General features: G+C 42.7%; 2 long non-coding RNA genes across 2 annotated transcripts in view; one reads left to right on the top strand and one right to left on the bottom strand.

Annotated features, from left to right (window-relative positions):
• The window catches only part of LOC114154060 (uncharacterized), an 80,477-nt gene that overhangs the window by 23,635 nt on the left and 43,518 nt on the right, over positions 1 to 13,324 (top strand). The window lies entirely within an intron of this gene.
• On the bottom strand, positions 2,872 to 4,198 carry LOC114154061 (uncharacterized). The gene is made up of 3 exons (XR_003597467.1): positions 4,010 to 4,198; positions 3,282 to 3,400; positions 2,872 to 3,121 (listed from the first exon to the last, which is right to left on the bottom strand). It is a non-coding gene; the product is annotated as an uncharacterized LOC114154061 (long non-coding RNA).

The raw sequence follows: 13,324 nt of genomic DNA, 5'->3' as shown, positions 1-13,324 counted from the left end.
TTTTTGCAGTGTCTCGAGATATGCGTCGTGAATTGGCACCATGAAAATAACGTTAATTGAACTGAGACTCACGTAAATTATTCTATGTTCATAATTCACCACCTGAACTTATTATTTTGGAACAAGTTCAAAGTTTCACTCTGATCTGGTTCTCATGCTTTCATCATATTATCTTAAGTAAAGTTTTTGTTATATATCCAGTCTTTCTTTGCAGTCGGATGTGCAGTGGAAATGTCCAAGGTGAGGCAGGAAGTACCGTACCATGCCACGCCAGTAGGGGTCAGTGCCGAGTCCCACAGGCACAACGGCCAGCAGGTGCTCTGCTAGACCAGTTTATTGTGTTTCAGAATGATCTTCGGTGTAAATTAGGCCCTTTAAATACATTTTATTGATTTAAATTAATAGCCATATCATGAAATATACTCAATAGTATTTTGAAATAAACTTACTGTACCTTTCCAAACCCTAGTGAAGACCAATAACCATTCACTCCTTTCCTAAGACAAAAATGTCAAAATTAATTGTCTGTGTAAAACCGATATTCTCCCACTTTATAGTAAATCTGACAAAAATCCTAAATGTTGGAATCAGTAACCAAAGTTAACTCAACATGAACAAACATAGTTATACTGTTTGTGGCGGGCTGCCTTCAGAGGTTAGCTGCAGACGCTAGGACGCGTTCAGGGGGACCAGCTGTGGTGTTTGGCTAAAACCCACAGTGTTCAGCAGAGGCCGCGGCGCTGGACTCCTGCTCCAGCTGATTTTAGTAGGAAGTGACAACTAAGACAGCAGTAAATGAAACTCATTCGGAAAGGAGGAATCCAGAAGCAAACCTACGGCACTCCGACTGCAGGACGACTCTAGCCACTGAGCCACAGTCACCCCTGTCGAGGGAGAGCAAAGTGAAGATGCTTTATTTATTCTGTTTACTGGTAATTACAAAGAAATTGATGTGACATATGCTGCAGTCAAACTGTGATTTCTTTTTTCAGCGGTTAAACATGCAGCTGCAACTCAGCAGATTGTCTTCTAATGGTCTCCACCCTGATCTGCATTTGTAAAACTGATAGGACTCTGTCTGTCTATCCAGCATGCCCTAGCTGGTAGGCTAGGCCAGCAGCTAGCAGCTAGGTATCTACCTAGCTAGATACCTAATCTAATCTAATCTATCTAGATAAATCCACTTTTTTCTCTCTATCTGAAATTAAATCAAGCTAGACCTCTCATTTTATAGTACTATCAAGTACCCACATTACCTTCAGTTGTTATAAAAATGCATATATATCAAATATAACTTAAAAGTCATTTATTTTGTAATTTTACACCTTGAAATTGGTCATTTTAAAAAAAAACTCCTGCTCTTTCTGAAGCTCCGCCTTCAGGAAGTCTTTGCAACATGGCTCCTCTATTAACAAGTTTGCAAAGTTGCTGGCGCAAAGTTTACACCAGCGTTTCACTGAGTAGCAGCTCCTATAATGAGCTCAACTGATGCCCAGTTCCACCAGATGTTTGCTAATTGCTGCTGACTAGTCTGAAGGAGTAGAGTGAGGGAGTCAAAGATGGAAGGCTGTTATGTGAGGTGGAAGCTTGGAAGCTGCAGCTTTAAAGGCGGGGACTAAGTCCAACCAGATGTTTTGCACAGCTGAATGGTTGCCATGGAGATTAAAGGATTTCTCAAACACGTATGAAAGAATCAAAGCAACAATCCAGGTATGTTTTTGGTGAGGGAATAACATTGTAGCATGATGTAAAGCTAAATTTGATGTAATGCTGCCCCTGACAGTCTTCTTATCGCAGCAGTTTTATCAGTTCAGAGATTATTTGTTAACTTTTTACACTTTTTACAACTTTTTTCTGTATTTTTGTACATGAATGGTGCAAATAAAGATTCTTGTGAAGCACTTTGAATCGAGTGTAAAAGAAAATCAAAGAAACCGTTGCAGAAAGGTGGGAGGACAGTACTTGGACACAGCAGAGTAGACTCATCAGTGTGAGTGACAGTGGAACAGGCCAGCTGCTGTCCCGCTGCATGGAGGAAAGAGGACGGGATGACGGTGTGTGTGTGTGTGTGTGTGTCTGTCTGTCTGTTTTTTTTGCGCATGCCTGCATGTTTGAGATTTGAAGTCACTGCGTCGCCTTCATCTCTTTGTGAGAGTCCCGTCTTTGTGGACGGCTCTCGCTGCAGGGCGGGTTGACAGGCTGTGAATGGCTGTCGTTGCCGTGCGGCGGCGGCCCGCCGCGCGGAGTCAAACCCTCGGCAGCCCCTATTAGTGCGAGCAATGCACAGACATGACAGGACTCCGGGTGTGCGCATAAAAAGTGTGTGTGTTTGTGTGCGTGTGTTTACTGGTTTGCTTGTTTCTCTCTCCCGTTTTTTGGTTGGTTTTTTTTATCGTCAGCCATTCAGTCCTTCTCTTGACATTTTGGGAAAACTGCTCTTGTCACAAGGAAGAATTGCAGTGAAGAGAGGGATGGAAACGCAGGAGGTCTGTGGAAGAATGTGTGAAGCTGTGTGTAGGAGAGAGGCCAGTTGGACGTTTTTGTCTGCATTGCCACGTCAAATGCCAACCCCCTCCCTGTCCTCCCTGCTTTCCTTTTCAACTCTGACAGTGATTAATGATCCTCAGCTGTCAGGATCATTACTCACTGCGCTCCATCTCTCTCTCTTCTCCTCTCTCCACCCCTCATTCCACCTCGTCTTGTTTTTTTTTTCTGCTTCTTTCATTCATTTACAGCTTAAAATGAACATGTCACACCTCGACATAAACAAACGTTTGGAACGAAAAGGTCTACAAGAAAGAAAACTTTTAGTCTACTCTACCCTGAGGGTGTCCACAGTGCGGCCCTACATCACAGCTCAAGAACAGCCTAGAAATTGGTTTGTTCAAGAAAAGATACGGACAACTAAGAGCTTACAATGGAAAATATAATGTGCAACACAAAGCATCCCAAGCCCGGAGAAATGCAGAGGGTGGCGTCAGGAAGAGTGTCTGCCGTAAAACGTTCGCTAAATCTGACATGTGAGTCAAGAACATGATCTCCAGTACACCGGATCGCTTTGGAGCCCTGGGTTAACAACGACCGCCATCAGTGCTGGAGACCAACTGGGCATCGGTGGAAACTGGGTTTCTGTTTGGTGAGCAGAGACAAAGAGGAGGAAGACAAGTAAGCAGAGAGAGTGAAAAGGGAAGAACTGAGAGAAAGAACTTTGAATGTTAGGACTGTGACAGGGAAAGCAAGAGAGTTGGCTGCCATGATGCAGAGGAGGGAGGCGGACATACTGTGTGTTCAGGAGACCAGGTGATCAGGCAGCAAGGCTAGCAGGGTTCAGTCTGCTCTACCTCGGTGTGGATGAGGAGAGGAATGGTGTGGCGTACAGGAGGAGTCGGTCGGGAAAGTTCTGGAGGTGAAAAGAGCAACAGGCAGGTTGAAGAGTCTGAAGTTAAAATGGAGACAGCAAAAGTTGGGAGAAAGCGCCAGAGTCAGATGGTTGTTCAATAATAATTGGGTCTATTTTATGAAAATGGTGTCTTCTGTTGAGTCTTCATCACCCAATCGATGTGTAATCACAATACAACACTTTGACCTTTTTGAATCTGCAACTAAATATGAACCAAAGTATGAAAAACCCAAAACTACTACAACCCTTCTCAGAACGTTCTGGAACCTCATAAAAAGATTCACAGAAAAGAGCGTCTAAGATGATCAGAAGCGAACAAGATTACCCAGAACCTCTTCTGTTCCTCCATCGGGACGCAAAGGCTGAGCGGGTCTGACCTTTAACCGCTGACCTGACGCTGAAAAGAATAACACCGGCAACGAAACGCAAGTCGCCGGGGCGTGAGCCGGAATATTTCAGAGAACGTGTGTGTGTGTGCGCGTGTGTGTTTTACATGTGAGTGTGAGCCCTAAACGTGCCATGCAGAGGCGTTTGAAAGAGGCCAGACGCCGGCTGTCAGGCGTTCCTCCGTCTCTCCCCACTCCAGCCTGTTCCATCCCGCAGCCTTACCGATGATGGATGGCAGCGAATGAGAAGTTTCCTCTCCTGGACCGCTGACTGAAGCCGGCTGCCGGTGGAGGAACAGCCATCTGCTTTTCATTGAAGGGGGGAGCGGTGGGGAGGGGGGTTTGGGTTTGGACCTGGGTTCTGGCCCCCTCCTGGCACCGCGAATCAGGGCGGGCTGAGCAGGAATGAAGCCACCCATCTGTAAAAGAAAAAATAAAATGAACAAAATGTAGAATAATAAAAAATTTTTAAAAAACCCACTTATATTTAAACCGAACTGGAAATGTCATTAAGTGAGACGGGGAGGTATTTTTTTTGCGTGGAAGCTGCTATTTTCCCTCGTTCGTCTATATTTAAAACATCCAGAAGTCGGAACAAAAAACATCTGAGGTGAGCGATGGCTCGTCTGAAAATACCCCATCTGGTTCGAGCTGCTTCTCTGTGAAAACTCCAAACCTTTCAGACGCTCTGCAAGGAGGGATGAAGGTTTATTGCACGCAGTGAAATTAATTATTTTTCATTTATTTTGAGTTATGGCTGCTGATATGCAGTTGGAAGAAAGACTGGGAGGACTTAAACGTCCACAGCTGAATCAGACGGATGAGACTCGGGACATGTTCAAACTTTTGTTCAGGGAAAATAAAAGATTCTGTCAAAGGGAGGAAATTCTCCTTTGAGCATCCTTTTTCCCTGCGGTTGGTCTCTGTAGAATTAGTATAAGCATCTTCGTTCATCAGGTTGGTTTACTTTTACTTTAATTTTGTGATTAGAATGATATCTGAGTGTGATTAATGACAAATAAAGTCCTTGACTGTGTGTCTCAAGCGATTTCTTGCTTGTGAGAAAGATCGCTTACTCCTCTTACGCTCAACACAAAGAATCTGAATATATTTATAGACCGGTCTTGATACTGATTATTTTTATAAGCTAACCTTTTGTTTTTCCAACACTTTGCTTTGCAATGTGTTGACAGTGCGTTGGCTAAATTTGTCCTCCATTGTGTTTTTGTGTTTACATTGCCTTCTGTTCATTGAGAAGGGTTCATCTTTACACCCCCCCCCCCCACACACACACACACACACACCAGCTGAGTCATCAGCTAGCAGTCTTAGCTCTCTTGGGAGAGGCTCTTCATAACTAAACAAGAATGTCCAGACCCACAAAACCATCCATCACTTCCCACTCCTTACATCCTCCATTTTCCTTCGCTCCTTTGTTGTGCCACCTATATCGCCCCAATATTTTTAAGAGAAGATTTGAGGTTAAAAAAAACACACACACACACACACACACACACACGTACACGCACAAAAAACAAAGACAGCATTGTTATTTTAATTCCTTCACACTCACCAAGGTAAACAGAAGGGCTTTTCCACCAAATAGCTGTAAAAACCCCTTACAGCTCGGTTCTTAAAGTCGGTTCTTCACTAAAAAAGCTGCGTGGTTTTCCCACATATCATTACGCCACTAAAAAAGACTCTCCGTACATTTTTCCTCGTCCATCTGGCGCAACCTGAGACGGATGATCACGGAGTAGAGAGACGGTTTACATCTTACAATCACATATTTTGTCTCATTATAGAAGCGGCGGCGAGAGCTGGATTCAAGCAGAGGGATTAAATGGGATTTATAAACGCCGGCTGGTGATGCAGAAAGATCTACAGAGTTTATAAAAGAAGTCAAAACACGGTTGAGTGAAAATTTAACCGTGTTTTTTTATGGTCAAGTGAAAACTTGAAACGGTTTTACACGTTTGGTTATCTACATTCTTTGATGGAATTTTAGGACCGCAATAAGAAGATGAAAAAAAATTTAATTATGTGAATAAAGTTGAAATTTTATGAGAATAAACACATACAGGAGTAAAGTCATAATATTACAAGGATAAAGTCATAATATTAAGAATTAACTTATAAGATTACAAGAATAGTCGTATGAGGATAAAGTCGAAGTCACACGAAAATACTGTAGTCTTAATATTACGAGAAAAAAATTCTAACAAGAATAAAGTGAAAATATTATTTAAAAAATATAAAGTCACATGAGAAAAAAATGTAAATAATACATCATTTTATTTTATTTTTCATTTTTTCTTAGTATGACCCTAATACTCCATCATAACATTCAGTACATGACATGTAACATTTAAACAAAGAACAGACAATTACATTCGGATTAAAACAGCCGAATTTCACACGTTTGTTCATTTTCTGCTCATTGCTTTGACTCAACTGATATTTTCACGCGAGATGTGTTCAGGCGTTTCAGTCTGGCGGCTCGTTTCTCTCAGCTGGTTCAGTCTGACTATAGACTTTGACAAAATCAGTTCTTTTCTCTGACCCAGAAAAAGAACCGGGTTCTTAGTCAGCTCCAGACCTGCTGCCTGGAATAACCATGAATCAGCAGTGGAACCAGTTGGTGGAGAAAAAAACACCCAAAACATTATGGTAATAAAAAAAAAAGAATAAAAGGACATGCTGAGAAAATACAGCAGCTGAACTTAACGCTTCATGAAAATATTTGCTTTAAAGCATCATTTAGAGTGAAGTAAGGTTTTGCAAAGAAGCCGCAGTGAACTGCTTCACTTTAAAGGAAAAGTTTGGAATAGTCTGTCAGTCGGCGTTGTGCGAGCTGCAAAGCAAGTTCCTGCTGTCCTCAAAACAAAATGCATACAGTAGCATTTGCTTACTTTTATGCCGCTGTCAGAGTTGTGTTTGCGTACATAGAAATGCATAATGAGTCGTTTTTATCGTAAGAAAAGGAAGCAGGTTTTGTCAAACATCAAGCACTGTTACGTATGATGGTTTTGATGTTCCACTGATCCGTAAAGGCTTTAAAAATCCAGTTTTGGAACTTATCAGGATGAAGAACAGGTGAATTTAATTTACGTGTGCATGGATCAATGGTTGTGTGTCAGTTTGGGGGTCACTGAATCGTAAATTAAGCATCTTCTTGGATTCTAGCCTCTTTCTACGTTCAGTTCTCAATCAGTCAATTAAGTTTATTTCTACAGCACATTTCAGCAGTTCAGTGTTTTCATTAGAAAAACCATAAACACATCACATAGTAGCAGTTGTGAAAACTACTAACAGACATAACATTTTGTCAAGTGATGTCTGTTAAAATCATCAATACGACAACATGACTATGTTGGTTAATATTCCAATTATTATGGTTTAAGACCAACTCTGAACTGCTGGGCTTTCAGCCTTCATTTAACCAACTCAGTGTTTCAGCAGTTCTGCAGTTGTCTGGGAGTTTGTTCCATATTTGTGGTGCTTAGAAGCTGAACGCTGCTTCTCCATGTTTGGTTCTGGTTCTCATTGAATCAAATAATTTTTTCCTCTCCGTCTCCTTTTTCTGTCACCAAGAAATGGACTCTTCTTCTGTAAGCGTCACACGTGGGCAAACATCTACGTATTTGTTTTCTTTAGGTGTGTTTCATCTTCAAGATTCTGCCACCCAAATGCAGATCGATCGTGGTCTGCAGTGACAGGAAGAGGGCATGAATCATTAAGAAAGGGGCAAATGGGGTGATTAGCAGAATCAATGGTGAGCCCAAGGGAACGATAATCATTGTTCTGACCAGTTGTTTCTCTTAAAGAAAAAGAACTGGACAATTGATGGAGAGAAAATGTACAGTACAGACCAAAAGTTTGGACACAACTGTGTGTCCAAACTTTTGGTCTGTACTGTATGTAAATAAATTCTAGTGTAAATCGTTGCATGTGTTATGTTCTTCCTGCATGATCACATGACTAGATCTCAGTATGTTCCGATTTCAAAAGGCATGCAGTACAATGTCACATAAGGCCATTTGATAGCACAATCAAGTAACTATGTTCAGTTGTTATAAAAATGCCACATACAAATATGACCTGTATATCAAATATGACCTAAAAGAAATTTGACTTCATAATTTATTTCCTTGAAACGTTAAAAACTCCTGCTCTTTCTGAAACTCCGCCTTCAGCAAGTCATCACAACATGGCTCCTCTATAAATCCTTAAACAACGATTCTACCAGCGCTTCACTGAGCGCTTCATATAATGACCTCATCAAATGCTCCACCAGGTGTTTGCTAATTGCTGCTGGCTAGTCTGAAGGAGCTGAGGGGGGGAGTCGCAGGGGAAGAGACGTTCTGTGAGACGAAAGCTTGGAAACTGGAAGAGCTGCACTTCGAAGGCGGGGCTAGGTCCAACCAGGTGTTTTGCAAAGCTGAATGGTTGCCATGGAGATTAAAGGACGTCTGAAACATTCATGAAAGAATTACGGCAACACTCCAGGTATGCTTTTGATGAGGGAATAACATTATAACATGGTGGAAAGCTCTAAAGGTTAATTTTACATAATACTTCCCCATTAAGGCTTTTGTTCACGGCTCCTCTCAGATTTGCTGCTACCTTCAACCTCCAAACACATTTGGATTTATCACAAATTAAGTCACAAAGAGAGTAATCCACCAAAGACTGCATACGAACTGCTCGTAACCTTCCAGCAAGTCCGGAGCCATGAAAAAACAGCACCACACACACTGGTTATGCTACTGTCAGGCTGGTTGAAATGTACTTCTATCACTGCCAGCTTGTATTTTGACATAAAAAGTCCAAATTTGTGGGTATTTTTCATTTAGCGCTGGTATGAGGATAGGACTTTTGGTTTCATAACATTCCCATCAAGCTCATGTTTCCTTAACTGAGACCGATTGGCTGGAGCGACGGGACGCATTAACTGTTGTCACAGAAGACGAAGTTAAGTTTCTTTTTTTCTCGTAAACTTCCAGCTGCATTACGAGACTTCACCCAAAAAGTCACCAAAGTGAAGTTGTTATCCTTTTCAAAATCTTCAGAAATGGTCTGATGGAATCAGATCCTCCTCCCGATTCCCTCCGTCTACTGTGTTTCTAGAAAAAGTGCAGTGACTGATAATGAAAGATCAACGTTGAGCTCAGCCACTCTCTGCTTCCTTATTAAGCCCAACATCCCCAAGCTTCCTTCAGTCCAAACACCAGAAATCCAGCTTCAACAACAGTTGTCGTTCACTCCAGAAAAGTTCCCTTGCATCTGTCGGCACGTCCTTCTCCTCGCAGCACATCTCCGCTTTCACCTTAAAGAGCGGCCGCTTTATGAATATGTATTGAGTGTATACATAAAGGATTAAGATCTCCTCTCTGGTTCCTCTCTTTCCTCCTCACCCAGTCTGTCTCTCCTCTCAGCTGTTCAAATATTGTCTTTCTATTTATACTGAGCTTGGGGAAATATTTACCCTGGGCCACCGAAGCGAGGTGGATATGAATGGGCATCATCTCAGCTTGTCAAATTAGCTTCCTCTCACTGCTTGCTAATGTCCGTAATTGGAATGGCTGGGAGTGCGGGCCTGTCTGGCCGACGCTTTGGCATGGAAGTCATGTGTTGCTGCCCATCTCAGAAGGTCAGGAGGCTATTCAGCAGCCACTGAGGGCGTCTTACCATGTACATATTAAAACCGTTTAAATGACACTCCCCATCCCCAGCGAGCGGCTGTCCGTCAAACCTTTCGCAAAGTCTTAATAACAGACATGTCGAGCGAACCGGCTGGAAAATTCTTGTTTACGTATAGAACAAAAGCACAGAAATGAACGTTTGCACATCCAGAAATAACCCCCGTATGTGTAGTTGAATAAATATTTGTTTCCGGCTGTGTTACAGTACCTCATAATCATAAAATAACCTTATAAATCTGTTCCCACATGTTGAAGAATGTGCTCTTAAAGCTGCATTATGTAACTTTACAAAAAAGGAAAAAAGTTATTACATACTTGTTAAGACTGTCACTATGTCCGTAGTGGTACGGTACACTGAAAAAAAGCCCAGAACGGAGCGCCAACTTAGGTTAATTTGTTACATGTAATCAAATTAAGTTTGTTATACTTACTTTATTTACGTTTGTTCAACTTTAATGTTCTTACTTGGATAAACTTAACTTGATTACTTGCAACTAATTAACTTGCGTTTTTTAAGTTGAACCACCTGTTGTCTTTATTCAGTGTATGACTCAGATAATCTGTGAGAAAAATCAATCTCCTCGACCTGTAGTGAGTTGCAACAACCAATCAGAGCCAATAGGAGGGTCTTAGTGCTGTCAATCATCCTCATGTACGCGCTGCTCAATATGCTAATGGAGGCAAAACAACTTACTACTCCAGGAAAACTGTTTATCTGCAGTTATCGGTAGCAATGCTTACTAGCCTTAGCATTCCTGACAGGCTCTGTGTCGTACACTAAACATTTGCTCTCATGCTACAATTTTCAGGTGACAAAACTGCAGTCCAAAATCAAATCTGAGATCTAAATTCTGAAATAGGAACTTAATACATCTATTGTTTGTTTTCCTTCATAGGATGAAGTTGTCAAAGCTTCAAAGAATCTTTGGTAGTCTTGAAGGTCACATTCAAGGTCACATTCCTCGTGCCACCAACAGACTCGAAAATGGGGTTTCTGTAGATCGGTCCCAATAGTTGGCCTACATTGGACCTGAATCCATCGTCCTACAATGACTCAACATTAACGTACAACTCCAGCATGGATTTGGGTTTACAGAAGCTAAATAAATTATTTACCGGCGGACCCAAGCTCATAGATATAACATGAGTTAGTTTGTTGTTAGCGATAGCATCGTTATCGTAGACTGACTTAAAATAGCAGAATTCACTACTCACCCAGCAGAAACAAGTCGACAGCCATTTAATGCTTCTTTTGAAACTAATTGCTTAACCCAACCTAAATGATTGTATTCCCCAGGCTTTTGAAAACTTTCGATCCTCCATGTGGTAAGAAGCTTCCCACACTCTCAATGTTTGTTAGCATAGCTTTAGCTCAGCTTTACTTGTATGTCCAGGCGGTTCGTACAAGCTGCCTGATTCCCCTTCCTGTTATATATATATATATATATATATATATATATATATACTGTATATATACACTGCTCAAAAAAATAAAGGGAACACTCAAATAACACATCCTAGATCTGAATGAAAGTAATATTCTCATTGAATACTTTGTTCTGTACAAAGTTGAATGTGCTGACAACAAAATCACACAAAAATCATCAATGGAAATCAAATTTATTGACCAATGGAGGCCTGGATTTGGAGCCACACACAAAATTAAAGTGAAATAACACTACACGCTGATCCAACTTTAATGTAATGTCCTTAAAACAAGTCAAAATGAGGCTCAGTATTGTGTGTGGCCTCCACGTGCCTGTATGACCTCCCTACAACGCCTGGGCATGCTCCTGATGAGGTGGCGGATGGTCTCCTGAGGGATCTCCTCCCAGACCTGGACTAAAGCATCCGCCAACTCCTGGACAGTCTGTGGTGCAACGTGACGTTGGTGTATGGAGCGAGACATGATGTCCCAGATGTGCTCAATCGGATTCAGGTCTGGGGAACGGGCTGGCCAGTCCATAGCTTCAATGCCTTCATCTTGCAGGAACTGCTGACACACTCCAGCCACATGAGGTCTAGCATTGTCCTGCATTAGGAGGAACCCAGGGCCAACCGCACCAGTATATGGTCTCACAAGGGGTCTGAGGATCTCATCTCGGTACCTAATGGCAGTCAGGCTACCTCTGGTGAGCACATGGAGGGCTGTGCGGCCCTCCAAAGAAATGCCACCCCACACCATTACTGACCCACTGCCAAACCGGTCATGCTGAAGGATGTTGCAGGCAGCAGACCGCTCTCCACGGCGTCTCCAGACTCTGTCACGTCTGTCACATGTGCTCAGTGTGAACCTGTTTTCATCTGTGAAGAGCACAAGGCACCAGTGGCGAATTTGCCAATCCTGGTGTTCTCTGGCAAATGCCAAGCGTCCTGCACGGTGTTGGGCTGTGAGCACAACCCCCATCTGTGGACGTTGGGCCCTCATACCATCCTCATGGAGTCGGTTTCTAACCGTTTGTGCAGACACATGCACATTTGTGGCCTGCTGGAGGTCATTTTGCAGGGCTCTGGCAGTGCTCCTCCTGTTCCTTCTTGCACAAAAGCGGAGGTAGCGGTCCTGCTGCTGGGTTGTTGCCCTCCTACGGCCTCCTCCACGTCTCCTGGTGTACTGGCCTGTCTCCTGGTAGCGCCTCCAGCCTCTGGACACTACGCTGACAGACACAGCAAACCTTCTTGCCACAGCTCGCATTGATGTGCCATCCTGGATGAGCTGCACTACCTGAGCCACTTGTGTGGGTTGTGGAGTCCGTCTCATGCTACCACGAGTGTGAAAGCACCACCAACATTCAAAACTGACCAAAACATCAGCCAGACAGCATAGGTACTGAGAAGTGGTCCGTGGTGGTCCCAACTGCAGAACCACTCCTTTATTGAGTGTGTCTTGCTAATTGCCAATAATTTCCACCTGTTGTCTATTCCATTTGCACAACAGCAAGTGAAATTGATTGTCAATCAGTGTTGCTTCCTAAGTGGACAGTTTGATTTCACAGAAGTTTGATTTACTTGGAGTTATATTGTGTTGTTTAAGTGTTCCCTTTATTTTTTTGAGCAGTGTATATATATAGAGAGAGAGAGAGAGAGAGAGATCAGTGGTAAGTGAAATGCTCATCTTTTGTATGCTTCCAGATTCCATTTCTGGCATTTATGTTTGATAGACGCAGCTGTTTGCCTTGTTGTCCTGCTTGTCCCTGGCTGGCAGTCCGCCTGTCACCTTGGTTATCTGTTGTCGGCTGCCTACCTGTCGCCCTGGTTGCTGGCCTCATGCCCGCTGTCCTGGTCGGCGTAAAGCTGGCTCCTGTCACTCGTCCAGCGTTCCTGGTTCGGGCTGGTTTGTGACCCGCTTGGACTGATTGTTCTAGTGCCGCTCTGGGCGGCGTGGCGGTTCGTCCCAGGACGGATCCTTAAATTGAACTGTTGCTGCTTGATTTGTCGTGGACTGAACTGTAAAATTGTGAATTAATGAATGTAATTTGAATGTCGTTTCCTTTTCCTTTATTTTGACAGGAACGGCCAGCTCGCAGTGTTGCTGGTGGACTCTCCGGGTGGTGGTACTCTTTCTAGTTTGGTGCATGATTTTCTTTTATTCTTGCTGCTTCGTTTGCTGTGTTTCTTTTTTTTAGGTCACTGCCATCTGAGTTGAGCCATAACTGTTCTTTTAATGGGTGAGTGGTTTTAAATTAGTATATTTTTGATTAAACTGAAAACAATCGTGCAATAAGTCAAATTATTGAATTGGGTGAGATTGTCTCAAGCCTTATCTGTAGCGGATCTGTGTACCTTAAAGGTAACTTTTCAAGTAGAGTTATTGCTATCTTTATTAAAATTGCCCA

Source organism: Xiphophorus couchianus, chromosome 12 (genome assembly GCF_001444195.1).
Source record: "Xiphophorus couchianus chromosome 12, X_couchianus-1.0, whole genome shotgun sequence".
Taxonomy (NCBI): domain Eukaryota; kingdom Metazoa; phylum Chordata; class Actinopteri; order Cyprinodontiformes; family Poeciliidae; genus Xiphophorus; species Xiphophorus couchianus.
This window is presented reverse-complemented; position numbering and strand designations above follow the sequence as displayed.